The sequence below is a fragment of the Urocitellus parryii genome, chromosome 10 (genome assembly GCF_045843805.1).
Source record: "Urocitellus parryii isolate mUroPar1 chromosome 10, mUroPar1.hap1, whole genome shotgun sequence".
NCBI lineage: Eukaryota > Metazoa > Chordata > Mammalia > Rodentia > Sciuridae > Urocitellus > Urocitellus parryii.
In genome coordinates, this window is record NC_135540.1 from 52,368,497 (window position 1) to 52,384,848 (window position 16,352).

Below are 16,352 nucleotides of genomic sequence, written 5' to 3' on the forward strand. Positions count from 1 at the left end.
AGATTTGAGGGAGAATATAAAATTAATATAACCAACATAGTTGGCTACATTGTTTCGTGGCAACTTCAATTGCAGTAACCTGGTTTACCTAATAATAATTATTAAATACTGGTATTTTTAAGTCACAAACCTTCTTCAGCTTTGTTTACACACGAAAAATTAGGGTTAACATATTCACTGTAAAATCACCATAAATAGTAAATAAAATTATTTATTTTTTACTTATTTTTGGTACCAGGGATTGAATTCAGGGGCACTTGACCACTAAGACTCATCCCCAACCCTTTTTTTATATTTTATTTAGAGACAGGGTCTCACTGAGTTGCTTAGGGCCTCACTAAATTGCTGAGGCCAGCTTTGAATTCATAATCCTCCTACCTCAGCCTCCTAAGTAGTGGGGATTATAGGCATGTGCTAGCGTGCCCAGCCATATGCTATGATTCTATACATAGAAAAAACTGGAGACTTGACCAAACTCAGAACTCATGAATGAATTCATTAAAGAGACAAAATACAAAAATCAATGCACAAAAATCAGTAGCTTTTCTATACACTGTTAATGAATTTGCTGAGAACTAAATCATAAAAAGTAACTCATTCACAGAGGATACAAAAAATAAATAAAATACTTAAGAATAAACTTAGCTAAGAAAGTAAAAGATCTCTACAATGAAATTACAAAACACTGATGAGAGAAACTGAAGACATTAAATGATGGAAAGACCTCCCATGTTCATGGACTAGAAGAATTAATATTGCTGAGATGTCCAGAATACCCAAAGTGAGCTACAGATTCAATGTAAAACACCAATGACATTCAAAATACTAATGACATTCTTCACAGAACTAGCAAAAGCAATCCTAAAATTCATGCAGAAGCACACAAGATCTCAAATAATCAAAGCAGTCTTGAGCAAAAGAGGCAAAATTGGAGGTATCACAATTCCTGATTTTAAGACATATTAAAGAGCCAGAGCAACCACAAAACATATAACAATGCAACAGAATAGAGATTCCAGAAATAAACTGATGCTGATCTTCTCTGTATCGTTCCAATTTTAGTATATGTGCTGCTGAAGTGAGCACCAGTCAACTGATTATTGATGAAAGTGCCAAAAATGTACATTGGAGAAAGGACAGCCTCTTCAACAAATGGTGCTAGGGAAAAGGGATATCCACATGTACAAGATGAAATTTGAGCCATCTCTCACCCTGCACAAAAATCAACTAAAAATAGTTCAAAGACTTTAATACAAGACCTTAAACTTTGGCAAGGTGCAGTGGCCCATGACTGTAATCCCAGAGGCTTGGGAGACTGAGGTCGGAGGATCACAAGTTCAAAGCCAGTCTCAGCAAATAGGCAAGGCTCATTAACATTTAGTGATATCATCTCTCAAAATTAAAAAAACAAAAAAGGGATGGGGATGTGGCTCAATTGTTAAGTGCCCCTGGGTTCAATCCCTAGTACAAAAAGAAGGGGGGGGGGAGAAAAACTTTGAAATTGCTTTTAAAAAATCATAGGGGAAACTCTTAAAGATCTTTGTTCAGGCAATGATTTTCTGAGAAGGACCCCAAAAGTACACACACACACACACACACACACACACACACACACAAAGCTTCTGTACAATGAGCCTAGTGAAGAGACAACCTACAAAATGGAAGAAAATATTTGCCAATTACTCATCTGATAGAGTTAGTATCTAGAATATATAAGGACCTCAAAAAACTTAATATAAAAGCAAGTAACCCGATTAAAAAATGGACAAAATGATCTGAATAGATGCTTCTCAAAAAAATACAAATGTCCAACAAATATATGAAAAAATGCTCAATATCATTAGCCATTAGGGAAATCAAATCAAAACTACAATGAGATTCCATTCATTCCAGTTAGAATGGTTATTATTTTTTAAAAAACTGATGAAAATGTAGAGGAAAAAAACAACTCTTACACACTGATAGAGTATAAATTAGTGAAATCACTATGAAAGTTAGAAAGTTAGTGTGGAGATTTCTCAAAAGACTAGGAATGGAACCACCATGTGATCCAGATATAATCACTCCTAGTTATATATGCAAAGGAATTGAAATCGGCTTATCAAAGAGACACCTGCATGCCTGTGTTTATTGAGGCACTGTTCACCATAGTTATGATAGGGGTCCAATCTCTGTAGGGGACCATCAATAGTTGAATGGATTAAAAAATTAAATTTTCTCCTTCATATGTAGAAGTGAAAAAAAGGTCAACCTGAAAGTCAGAGTAGGAATCACTGGAGATTGGGAAGTTTCGGGGTGGGGGTGGAAACCAGGAGGTTGGATTTGATCAATGCATGCTACTTTCATGTCTGGAAATATCACAGTGACTTCCATTGATGTATACAACCAACATATGTTAACAGAAAGTTTTCAAAACAAAATATGTATCACAACGCCTAGGACAGAGTAAGTACTGAAGAGTAACTCTACCCAATTCCTTCCTCCTTCAGTTCCATTTCAGGTAATCAGGCTGGTAGAAGGAAAACCACAATTATGCCCCTCCCTACCTCTGAGGTCTTGTCACTATCAATATCAAAGTTATTATGTGTAAGGACTGTAGAATTACAAAAAGAGGACACCTGGCATCTGCCTTTAAAGTCCTTAGCACATCGTCAGGGAGACAGGCCTTAAAGAGTGGTTCCTGCTCCTGACTGGTCCACTTCAGAGGCTTCTCATTGTGCTCAGATTTGAGTTTCACTTCCTCACCAAGGTTTGTGGGGCCCTTTGTGATGGACCCCACTTTTGCCTCTGGTCACATCTCTTTCTCCTTTTGGACAATCTGTCCTCAATCCCATTTGACACCACCCTAGTCATGCTGGATTTTTTTTAGTTCCTCCTCTACAGAACTCCTCCGAAAACCTGGGTTAGCTTTTCTGCCCCCTGCAGCCCTCTCATGACACTTATGAGGCCAAGCTCCTTGAAGTCAGGGACAGGGTCACTACTGCCTTGATTTTATACTTTAGCCCACTCTGCCATCACTTAATCAGTGCCTGGTACATAATAGCATCTTAAATGATATTGAATAGTATTTTCCTAAAAGAATTGTGAGATTATTAATGAGATTATCTAGATCTTTTAAACTATTTTTTATTTGTTCTAATTTGGTATACATGACAGTAGAATGCATTTTGACACATCAGATATAGTGAAGCATAACTTCTCATTCTTCTGGTTGTACATGATGTAGAGTTACACAGGTCATATATTCATATGTGTGCTTAGCCTAATAATGTCCAAATCATTCTACTGTCATTTCTACCACCATGTCCCCTCCCCTACCTTCACTCCCTTTATCTAGTCCAAAGTACCTTCTCCCCACCCTCTATTGTTAATTAACATCTGCATATCAGAGAAAACATTCAGCCTTGGTTCTTTGCAATTGGCTTAATTTGCTTAGCATGATAATCTCCAGTTTCATCCATTGACTGGCAAATACCATAATTTAGAGTTTGCTAACAATTTAAATTTCACTCAAGACTGATCTTTTTAAGATATGTGAATGCAAGCTCAAAGGAGGAAGACAACAGCATGGGTTGACACAGCCTGGATGGTGACTCTTGAGCAACCTGGAAAGGGCTTCTGTGAGTAGTAATTAAGGGAGAAACTCAAGAGAAAAATCATGGATTTGGGTGGGAGGAGACAGAATCCAAATGAAAGAACACCCAACATCTACAAAACCCAGAGATATGCCCCGTTCATCAAAATATATTTCCTGCTGGGTTCAGTGGTGCATGCCTATAATCCCAGCAGCTCTGGAGGCTGAGGCAGGAGGATCCCAAGTTCAAAAGCCAGCCTCAGCAACTTAGCAGGCTTAAGCAACTCAAAGAGACCCTGTTTCTAAATAAAATACTAAATAAAATATATAAAAGGGCTGGGGATATTGCTCAGTGGTTAAGTGCATTGAACCCATTTGGTACTGGGTTCAATCCCCAGTATCAAAAAAAAAAAAGGAAAAAAATATATATTTCCCGGTACAGTCTATGTCAGGGCAGTTTGGAAAATAAAATACATGAGAGAACTGCCACCAGTAAAAGGTTGGTGATGGGAGGTAGGAATTCACTGTTATTTGAAAAATGAAATAAAAGTGTCCAATAAGTAGGTGCCAGATAGGTGACCAAACATACTCATGGAGGGCATTGGGAGGAACCACTCCCAAGGAATGCTTGAGAAGACGCCACCTGGAGAGGGCTTTAAGGATGGAGGTGTTTGGATAGGGGCAACAGACAGAGAAATACACAAGGGGATCTCTATTTTAGAAGTTCCCCCAACAAACTAAAAGAAACCTCTTGGGGCTGGGTTTGTAGCTCAGTGGTAGAGTGCTTGCCTAGCAGGTGTGAGGCACTGGGTTTGATCCATCCCCAGCACATCATAAAACTAAATAAACCAATAAAACTTTTGTATCCATCTACAACTAAAAATATTTTTAAATATCTTTTTTAAAAGATGGGACCTCTTTTCCTCTAGACAGTATTCTTTTATAATTATTAATGGTCAAAGTACTTGGAGGCAATGGGATAAAACCGACCATTTGACTTTCAACAATTTAAATAATTCCCAGTTCTGCCCTGGAGTGAGTTACATCAACTTTTTGAAAGGATTGCTTCATCTGTACCAAATGGAAATAGCAGTGTGTCTCCCCCAGAGGTGGCTGGGAGGACCACAAGAGCTAAACTAAGCGTGGGGTTGTGCCCAGCAGGATGTCAGGAACAACAGAAGTTGGGCTCTTAGAGATAGAGGAGGAGGCTGCAGGGAGAATGAATTTGTGCTTAACCACCTTACAGTCATTCTCTGAGACAACAGGAAGCACAACAGAAAAGGAGAGCCAGGGGAAAGGAAACTTTTAAAGAGAATTACATCAGCAGAGGAAATAAGCTACATCTGGTGAGACTACGCAATGTTAAGTACAGCCTTTGCTGGTGCCAAATGGATGTCTCCAGCCTTGCTTGCTTACATCTTATAAAAATGGATGCAAAAGCAAGAGCCAGTGTAAGCCTGCAGCATGAAAGGCCTACAAAAATAGGAAAGGCATAATGTTGGCACAAGGAAATCCTAATAAGAGGGGAAAAAAAAAAACTCTCATCTTTCTGAATGGTGTGTTAAAAACAGCTGGGAACTAAACATGCTAAATCCCTGGCTGGGAGATTTTGCCCCTGGAGAAAAGTTCCACAGATGCAGATCACAATCTGAAAAAGGAATACCCTTCTCAACTGGGACCGATTCAAACCAAGGTCACCACCTTTTACAAAGAAATTGAGAACAGCTGGTGTGAACCTGACCTCTAACTGGGCCTGTGCCCTGTGACTGTTGGGACCCATAGATAAACAGGACGTGGAGGGAGACAGTCCTCCCTGAATTCCTCCTGAGGCCCACATCTGTAAGACAAAGGCCAGGCTAGGTCCACTCCTCTCCTTTTGGGCTCCACATCCCTGAGTCAGCCTTGGGCAAAGAACCCAAAGGAGTCACCATACGCAGAGTTCAAGGCAGCAAAGAGGCCCTGGGAAACTTGTATTATGTGGTACAGATGGCCATAGAGAGCCATTTCTAAATTAGTACCAGCCCCATATTTCCCCCTAGTTTGTCTAAATGTGTCTTTATTTAAAACTGTTAAAGGAGTCCTATGTGGGAAAGACCAATTAGAGTTGTGGTTAGTAAAGTTTGGGCATGGTTGACAGAGGGACACAGGTCCAAATGAGGGTGGCATCAATTCCAAGTTTGTTATTTACTTGCAAGCTAGTTAACCTCTCTTTAAGTTTATCAATAAACTGGGGATAATGATACTCACAACTTAGGAAACTGTCAAGTAACAACATTCACGTATGTGAGTTCTCAGAAGACTGTCACATTGTGCTAAAAAAAAAAATGGTACTTACTGGAGGTTATTTTTCTAAAAATATAGGATTTTACATGGTATTGATTAATTTCAAAAATAAAATGTTTTTATAAAGTTTCACACAATGTTAAGCATAAAAGCAAACACAAAAGAGTTCAAATTGTATTATTTATCCTCTATGAAGTTCAATAAGAGGCAAAACAAATTCATGGATTTAGGAAGTCAAGGCAGTTGTTACCCTTGAGCCGGGGAGATACAGTTTGGTGGTCAGTAGTGATTAATAGACAGCATGAGATAGGAAGAGTTCTGCTTCCAAGTGCCGGTAATATTCTGTTTCTGTATCTGGAAGCAGGTTACACAGTGTGTTGACTTGATGAAAACTTACAGACCTATATAATTATGATAGTTACACTGTTCTGTATATATGTTAGCCTTCATTATAACTTTCATTGAAGAAAGAATGTTTTTTAAAAACTATAAAGTCCTCATTTCCCCTATCATATGAAAGAAGCTCTCATCATTTATTCTAACTTCAAACACTTATTGAATACCTACTGTGTGCCAGGCACCATTCTTGGGTAGGCCAGCAAACAAGGGAGACATCCTGCTCTCAGCTGCAAAGGAATCTTCCATATTCAGGGAGGGTAGAGTGGGGAGAATGCCACCTAAATCTTCCACCTATTAAGTTTTGGTTTCTTCACAAGGCAAATGGACTTGACTAACGTCCTCCCTACTTTTCAGAGTATATTTATATATTCTAAACTGTGGGAGTCCAGCTCCAACAGGGGGTCCCAGGAGACGAACGGATGGTGAGGAGTCGGTGAAAGAGGGGGTGGAGAAACAACACAGACACCAAAGTGAAGGTGCTGAATCCCAATCTTTACTTGTGAAGTTGATCATATTTACTTTTCATTTTGGCAGGCTCACAGTACTTTGGTTACAAAACAGGAATAATTATTCAAAGAAACAAAATATTATGTAGCTACAATTAGAATAGAAGAATGTATCTTGGCTTATGCATAAGCAAGCATTTGTACTTTCAGTTCGAGTTTTGCTTTGAGCTGTTTCTGCTTAGTTAACTTTTAATAATAGTTAGAAATGTCCCAGACTATTGGCCTATACCTTGACTATTCTTTCTTGACTTACTGACTGGAACCGGTGCCATGGTTACAGCAAGTGGTTAACTTGTTATTAATTTTAATCAAACAAGAGTAAGAGCACAAACCATTGTGCACAGGAACAAGAACAAGTTGCCCAGTACTAAGCACTAATCTGTCTTCTTAACATTAATTTTTCTTCTCTAGATTTTAATTTAATTTCTCAAAAACTTCCTTGACAGGAATACAGGGAGTTTTTCATTAGACATTAACAATTTACGCTCCACAGCTGAATCATTGCATTTAGAGCAAACAGATCTATTCTTTAGAAGTAGTTGCATTAATTGGGAAAGTCATGTTTTTTCCTTCATACTTAATGGTCATATGAGAAGTCACGACTATACTTATTAAAGGAATACAAAAACAAACCAGCCCATTCCCAGAAACATACCGCACTCCTCCAGAGGATGGACGCCTTGCGCCATTCACCTCAGTAGGGCCTTGCCATTGCCTGAGTCAGGGGAGGGGCGCAGCACTAAACCCTATCAGGAAAAGAGATAAACACCTCCCCTAGCATTCTCATAAATAACACATATTGATCTTCTGAGTAATTCCTTTAATGAGTTCCTCTTAGGAGACATTAGAAAGATTTTTTTCCTCCCCAATTTCAAATATAACTCTCCAAGTCCTCTTTATTTTGTTTTCTAGTAGGAATTTCTAGTTACTTTTATGGTTTCAAAATTGAGAAATCCAGAATACCTAAGAGAAATTTTAGTAAAGCATGTACTCAAAAACATTAATTTCCATCAACACTCCAAAATCTATTCTTCCAAAAGTCACAAAATCTTAATTGATGCATGATGTCAACAAAATGGCAGGCTAGAAAGCTGAAGCCCTCACTTCTCCATGGAAATGTTAAAAGAGGGAAGAAAAAAAAAACCCACCAGCTAAAATAACCTTATAGAACCTCTAGGAAAATAATTAAAGGTCCACAGTAATCAAGAGAGCACCCAATCAAGAAAATCCACATTTGAAATGGTAGGAAATATCACTGTTAGTCAGCTTTGTTTTTGCTGCTGTGACTGAAAGATCTGTCCAGAACAACTGTCGGGGAGGAAAAGTTTATTTAGGGGCTCATGGTTTCAGAGGTCTCAGTTCATAAGTGGGTGGCTCCAATCCTCAGAGCTCAAGGACATAACAGCAGGACACAACAGCAGAAGAGTGTGACAGAGTGAACGAGCTCACATGATGATCAGAGAGAAGAGAGAGAGATGGAGAGAGAGAGACTCCACCTCCAGATACAAAATATATACCCCAAAGTGTCACACTCCACCTGCCTCCAGTTACCATTCAGTTAATCCCACCAGGGATTGATCCACTAATTAGGTAAAGGCTATAATGCAATCATTTCTCCTCCAAACCTTCTTGCATTGGGTGACACAATGCAATTGGGTCCCCACATTAGGGGAACACCATATCTAAACCACAAAAGTCAAGATGTCCATGTCCCCCACTCCACCCCCCGCCTTTTAAGAAACAAATTTTATCACATCTTCACTCTACCATCTCCTGGCAAGGCTCAATCTTGATCTGGAAAAGGCAACATTTCAGATTTCAGTTCCCTCCTGTGAAATACAGGGCAGAGAAGAATTTATTTGCAAGGATCTAACCAATGTGGGCTCAGGGAAGAACAGTGGTTGCTGTTCATGAAAATTTTCAGGTAACTAGATCAGCAGTTGTTTGGAACAAGAGGTGACAGGTGGAGAAGGGCAGTAGGCCATGTAAGGCCCTGAGAAGGTGTTATGAGATTCTTTGGGGAAGTAAAACATTCAAAACAGCCTTGTAGTGTTCCAGGGGTTGTTGAAAGAGTCACACACAGGCCCAGAAAAGGCTTGTGCTCAGAAATGACCCAAGACCACCTTAAGCTTTCAATTTAGACTTATTTTAAAGCCTAGAGCATGCCCAGCTAATTAGTGAAGAATTCCCCCAAGCAAAGCCATTTTATAAAGACTAGGAGAAATGGCTGTTTCCCAACTGCTCAAAGTTTATTTATTTATTTAGTGGCTTCTAATTATACCCAAATGCCTGATTTTCAACAGAAATTCACAAGGCATACAAATAAACAAGAATGCATGGTTCATTTCAAAGAAGGTAAAGTGGCAGACATTACCTGTCTCCCCACCATCAGAAAAGCAAAAGCACAGGCATAAAATTTACTAGGCAAAGCATTTAAAACAACTGTTATTCCACAAAACAAATAGCAATCAACCCAATTAAAAATGAGCAGAGGAATGGAATAGATATTTCTCCAAACAAAATATACAAATATGTCCAACAAATACATCAGAAGATGCTCAAAATCATTAGTCTTTAGAGAAATACAAATCAAAACCACACTCAGATGTGATTTCACACCCATTGTCATGGTGAATTACCAAAAAAAACAAAAACCAGAAAATAGCATATTGGTGAGGATATTGAGAAACTGGAACATTTGTGCATTGATAGTAGGAATGTAAAATGGTATAGTCATTGTGGAAAACAGTGTGTCAATTACTAAAAAATTTCAAAATATAATCAATCATCATATGATTAAATTCTTGGCATATACCCGAAACAATTTGCACACATAAACACACACACGCACACAATGTTCATAGAAGACTTATTCACAATAGGTGGAAACGACCTTAGTGTTTGTTGACAGTTAATGAACAAAGTGTGGTATACATGTAATAAAATATTATCCAGCTTCAAAAAAAGGGGAAATACTGGCCTATGCTACAACATGGATGAACCTTGAAGACATTATATGAGGAGAAATAAGTCAGACACAAAAGTACTAATACTGTATGATTTCACTTATACAAGGTAACCAACTTAGTCAAATGCATAGAAACAGAAATTAGAATGATGATTGCCAGGGGCTGAGAATAGGGGTGTTGGTGGTTGTTAGGTACAGAATTGTAGTTTAGAAAGATAAGAGAGTTCTAAAAATGGTGGTAGTGGTGGTTGCACAACAATGTGAATGCACTTCAAGCCACTAAACTATACATTTAAAATGATTAAAATGCTAAATATTATGCTATGTATATTTTACCATAATTAAAAAGCAACTATCTTAAATTTGCTCAAAGAACTAAAAAAATGGACAAAGAACTGAAAAAAATCAGAAAAATAATATACAAATAAGAATATGAAATAGAAATTATAAAAAAGAACCAAATAAGTCCTAGAGCTGAAAAATATACAACTGAAATGAAAATATGCTATAAAGGTTCAGTAACACATTTGAGCCATCGCAAGAGAAAAATTAAACTTGAAGATAGGACTTTGCATTGTCAAGTATGAGGAGCAGAAAGGGAAAATATATGTTTTTAAAAGGAATAGAGCTCAAGGGACTTATGAAATATCCTACAGCTGACCAATATAAGCATTATGGGAAATCAGAAAGGGAAGGGAAAAGGGCAGAGAAATTACTTGAAGTAGTAATGACTAGAAATTTACCAAGTTGGTTAAAATAGATAATGTACAAATCCAAGAAACTCAACATACTGAATTAGAATCAACCCAAAGAGACCAGTATCAAAACACATTATATTCAAACTGTCCAAAGACAGAGAAAATTTAAAATAGCAAAAGAAAAATAACTTATGTAAAAGAGAGCCTCAGCAAAAACCTTGGCTGTCAGAGCTGGGCATGTTGGTACACACCCGTGATTTGGCAGGGTGAGGCAGAAAGATTCCAAGTTCAAGGACTCAGCAATTTAGTGAGACTCTGTCTCAAAATAAAAAGGACTAGGGGTGTAGCTCAGTGTGTATGTGCTCGCGCGCGCACACACACACACACACACACACACACACACAAAGGAAGGAAAGAAAGAGAAACCCTGGAAGTCAGGAGACACTGAAATAATATATATAAAGTGATAAAAGAAAAAAATTCAATTATGTGGCAAGACTGCTATAAAATTGAGGACAAATGAGCTAAATAAGCTTCTTTTCTTTATAAAGTTAAAAAATATATGGGAGAAATATTATTTCTTCATAAAACTGAGGGAGTTCATAATCAATAGACTAAAAGACGACATGGTAAATGGAGACCTTCAATTTGAAATGGAGGGATATTAGATAACTCCAAGCTACATGAACACATAAAAGTCTCTGGTAAAGATAAAAACATGGCATATAAAAATAAGTATTTTTATGATTTTGATTATAAAAATTGTCTGATGTATGTCTCAGTAGTAGAGCACCTAGCATGTGTGAGCCACTGGGTTTTATTCTCAGAACCACATGTAAATTAATAAATAAATAATAAAGGTCCATCGACAACAAAAATATTTTTTAAAAAAGATGTAGTCTGGGACATCAATAGCAAAGCAGGGGGAAGAACAGTATAGGGCAGCATGGGGTAGTTTTTATAAGTTGAGTCGGTATCAATTTAGAATAAATTAATGTTAACATATTATATGCAACCTCCCATAGTAATCACAAAGGAAATATCCATAAATATGTACAAGAGGAAATAAGGGAGTCAAAATTTGTCATGACAAGAAGTCAGCTAAACAAAAAGGAAGGAAAAAAATGTAAAAGATGTGCAGTCATCAAACAAAATGACGAAAGTCCTTCATAGTCAGTAATCACATTAAATGTAAGTGGGTTAAACTCCCCAATCAGAAGGCATAAATCAGGAAAATAGATGAAAATAATAGGACCCAACCCTATCTTGTGTTAAGAAACTAACTTTAGGTCTGAGGAAATACCTAGGTTGAAAGTGAAAGGATTTAAAAAGATAGTGATAGATCCAGTTCACACAAGAGCTGGAACTAGACAAAGGAAAGATGGCTCCAGTGGTTTATTTAAGGGGGTACATCAAAGGCAGGGTTCTAGAGAAGACTCTTACTTAGTGATGTCTTGCAGTCAGCAGGTTGATTGACATCTTGGCAGGTCACACCAGTCTCAGGCACTGTGTGGCACATGGTAGAGCAGGATGAAATTCACAATGTGTCAGGGCAGTTAACCAGAAGAAATGTCCACTTCTCATTCCCAGACACCAGATGTTCCTATCCACTAGGCTCAATGCACAGTGGCCCACATGCAGCCCACGGATGGCTTGTGACAGGTATTATATATTTATAGAAGTGTCAACTTACCAAAAAGATTATATAAACACATATACATCCAACATCAGTGGTCCAAAATACATGAAGCAAACATTGACAGAATTGAAGAGAGAAATAGCCAGTTCTACCGTAACAAGAGACCTCAATATCCCACTTTCAATATTGAACTGGACAACCAACCCTAAGAGTGGTAATAGAGGACTTAAACACGTAGCCCAATTGGACCCAACAGACATGTGTAGAACACTCCATCCAACAACAGCAGAATGTATTTTTCTCAAGTGCATATGGAACATTCTCTAGGATATATAATATATAAGGCCACCAAAATTATCTTAATTAAATTTTAATAAATTTAATTTAATTATATATCTTACTGGTAATTGAACCCATGGGGTTTTATCACTGAGCTACATCCCCAACCTTTCAATTTTCTTGAGACAGGGTCTCTGAATTGCTGAGGCTGGTCTCAAACTTGTCATCCTCCTGTTTTCTGAGTCACTGGGATTGCAGTCATGCACCACTGCACCTGGCTCTTAATAAAATTGAAAAGACTGATATCATACAAAATCTTTTCTAATCACATTGGGATGAAACTAGAACTCAACATCAGAAGGAAAATCAATACATTCATGTAAATTAAAAAATATACTCTTTTTTGAAGCCACTGAGGGAAGTCATTGATGACCCTGGCAGGAAAAATTGTTCTTGTAGTGGTGAACACAGCCTTACTCGGGTCGGATCAAGTGAGGGCAGAGTAACTAGAGACATAAAGAAGAAACAACAATTTTTTCTTCTTTTAAAAATATAAGTTATTAATACACTTACAATGCAGGTAGCTTTAAAAAAAGGATGAACAAATTTTATGTCAATCTATCTTTAAACCAGGGATCCAAAAGTGGTATAACCAGAAAAGAATAGGCTCTCTTTAAAGAGAGCATTTTTTTAATCCTATAAAATTTTCCTTGAATGACAGCCTATGTAGTTAAAAAAAAGTTTTCAATCTTTGTTTCCTTTCTTATTATTAAAAGAAATAATTTCTGAAAAATCATTAAAACAACATTTTAAGTATATATTTCATATAATGTGGGATAGCCTGAGTGTTTAAATAAGCAAAATTTTAACAATTATAGTTTAAAGATCAAATTGTCTTTTATTAGTGATTCATGTGTCACTAAATATTCTGTCTACAGAATGGAGGTAGCTCTGTTGGGAATGGCAGAAAGGTTGGTTTAAGAAGGGTAGCTCAAGTAGGTCAAGGAAACAGCATAACACAAAAAAGCAAATTCCTTACATCAGCTTAGTTTCATTGTAAGAGTCAAAGCCAAACATACTTCCTTATGCCAACCCAGGATGACTGGGTCAGTGTGTGTGTGTGTGTGTGTGTGTGTGTGTGTGTGTGAGAGAGAGAGAGAGAGAGAGAGAGAGAGAGAGAGAGAGAATGAATTACAGGAATTCAAAGCAGGTAGCTTAATGCAAGTTTATTAACATCTTCACATATGACATAGGAACATGTCTTCTACATATGGACAGTGATATTACTGACTAGACATTATTATTTACAATCTGGACCTATAAAACATATTTAAGCAAATATAATTAGCAAATATAATTATCCTATATATGAAATATCTTGATACTATTTATCTAGAAGTGAATTAAAACTTCCTTCTAAAAGTATTGTTAGTATTTTTACTTTACATTATGCAGTAAAGAGTGAAGCAGGAGGCATCACAATACCAGACCTTAAACTATACTACAAAGCTATAATTTAAAAAAAAAACGCCATGGTATTGGCACCAAAATAAACATGTAGACCAATGGTACAGGATAGGGGCTGGGGTTGTGGCTCAGCGGTACAGCACTCGCCTCGCACATGTGAGACTCTAGGTTCAATCCTCAGCACCACATAAAAATAACTGAATAAAATACAGGTATTGTGTCCAACTGCAACTAAAATAAATATTAAAAAAAAGAATAGAAGACACAGAGACAAACCCACATGAATACAGTTATCTCATACTAGACAAAGGAGCCAAAACATACATTGGAGAAAAGCTAGCCTCTTCAACAAATGGTTCTGGGAAAACTGGAAATTCATATGCAACAAAATGAAACTATACCCCTCTCTCTCACATGCACAAAATTCAATTCAAAGTGGATCAAGAACCTACGAATTAGACCAGAAACCTTGAGCCTAATAGAGGAAAAAAATCAGCCCAAATTTCATCGTGTCAGATTAGGCCCCTACTTCCTTAACAAGACTCCTAAAGCGCAAGAAATAAAATCAAGAATTAATAAATGGGATGGATTAAAACTAAAAACCTTCTCGGCAAAAGAAACAATCAATGATGTGAAGGGAGAGCCTACATTCGGGAGCCAATTTTTGCCACATGCACATCACATAGAGCACTAATCTCCAGGATATATAGAGAACTCAAAAAACTTAACACCCACCAAAAAAAAAAAAACAATCAATCAATCAATATATAGGTTAAGGAGCTGAACAGACACTTCTCAGAAGAAGATATACAAGTGATCGAAAAATACATTTTAAAAAGTGTTCAACATCTCTAGTAATTAGAGAAATGCAAATCCAAACTACTCTAAGATTTTATCTCATGCCAGTCAGAATGGCACTTATCACTAAGTGTTGGTGAGGATGTGAGGGGAAAGGCACACATTGCTGGTGGGACTGCAAATTGGTGCAGCCAATCTGGAAAGCAGTATGGAGATTCCTTAGAAAACTTGGTATGAAACCACCATTACCCAGCTATCCCACTCCTTGGTCTATACCCAAAGGACCTAAAATCAGCATATAGTGATGCAGCCACATCAATGTTTATAGCACCTCAATGCACGATAGCTAAACTGTGGAAGCAACCTAGATGCCCTTCAATAGATGAATGTATAAAGAAACTGTGGTACATATACACAATGGAATATTACTCAGTATTAAAAGAGAATAAAATTATGGCATTTGCAGGTAAATGGATGAAGATGGAGAATATCATGCTAAGTGAAGTAACCTAATCCCCCAAAACCAAAGGCTGAATGTTCTCTCTGATATGTGAATGTTGATCCATAATGGGGGGGGGGGATGAAAAAAAAGGAGGAACTTTGATTGGGTTAAAGGGAGGGAGAGGAGGGGAAGGGGCATGGGGACAGGAAAGATGATGGAATGAGACAGACATCATTACCCTAGGTATATGTGTGACTGCACATATGATGTGACACTACATCATGTACAACCAGAGAAATGAAGAGTTGTGCTGCACTTGTGTACAACGAATCAAAATGTGTTCTAATGTCATATATACCTAATTAGAATAAATAAATAAATTTAAATTTTAAAAAAATAGAAATTAAAAATTTAGATCAGTGATTGACTCTTGGTAAAGTCTGGAGTGAGAGTCTATAACCGTAATAACATTAGGTTGACAGTACAATGTGTGTCTTGCAGTATTCACAGATTTGTTGTTTTTAAGTTTAGAGAGAAATTAAATAAGAAACTTGTGGACTCAGCTCATTTTATTTACCTTTAAATTAATAAAAATCCCTTAAAAGTCATCCTGGAAACTTTAGAAGTTCTATAAATGCATAATCACTGACAATTACTTATTTTAAATCTTGACTAAAATGTATTTACAAAATTAATGTAAGTAGATATCTTAACTATATGTCTGAACAAAATATACATGTCTTTTTCAATTTCCCTAAAATTTTGTTAAATCTGCACCAGTGTATAATCCAACTAACTGGAATTAGTATTTTGTGTTCAAAGATGAAGAAACAACATTTTTAAGAAGTTTTGTTGTAAGAGGGAAATAAGAAGAGGGTGGTAATGTGGTATTTGCTAAAAGCAATATATTATTAAAAAAGCAATGGCTTAAAGACAAAATCACAAATTATAAAATGTTTTGAGAAAAATGAAAATGAAAGCAACATATCCCAAACTTATAGGACACAGAAAAAGTAGGTTTAAGATGGAAATGCATACCTATAAAGGCTTACATTTTTTAAAAAGGACTATTTCAAACTTTATATTTTAAGGAAATATAAAAAGAAGGAAAAAAACTAAACTAAAAGCTAGGAAAAGGAAAAAAATTGAAAATTAGAGAAGAAGCTAGGCAGGCTGACATACACCTGTAATCCCAGCTACCCAGGAGGCTGAGGCAGGAATTTTTTAGTTCACCTGGGAAACATAATAAGACACAATCTTTTTTTTTTTAAGAGAGAATTTTAATATTTATTTCTTAGT

At 36.9% G+C, this 16,352-nt stretch overlaps 1 pseudogene; it reads right to left on the reverse strand.

The window, feature by feature from the left end:
* Nucleotides 1-1,029: 1,029 nt before the first annotated feature.
* LOC144257343 (U6 spliceosomal RNA) lies at nucleotides 1,030-1,086 on the reverse strand (annotated as a pseudogene).
* Between the last annotated feature and the right edge of the window lie 15,266 nt (nucleotides 1,087-16,352).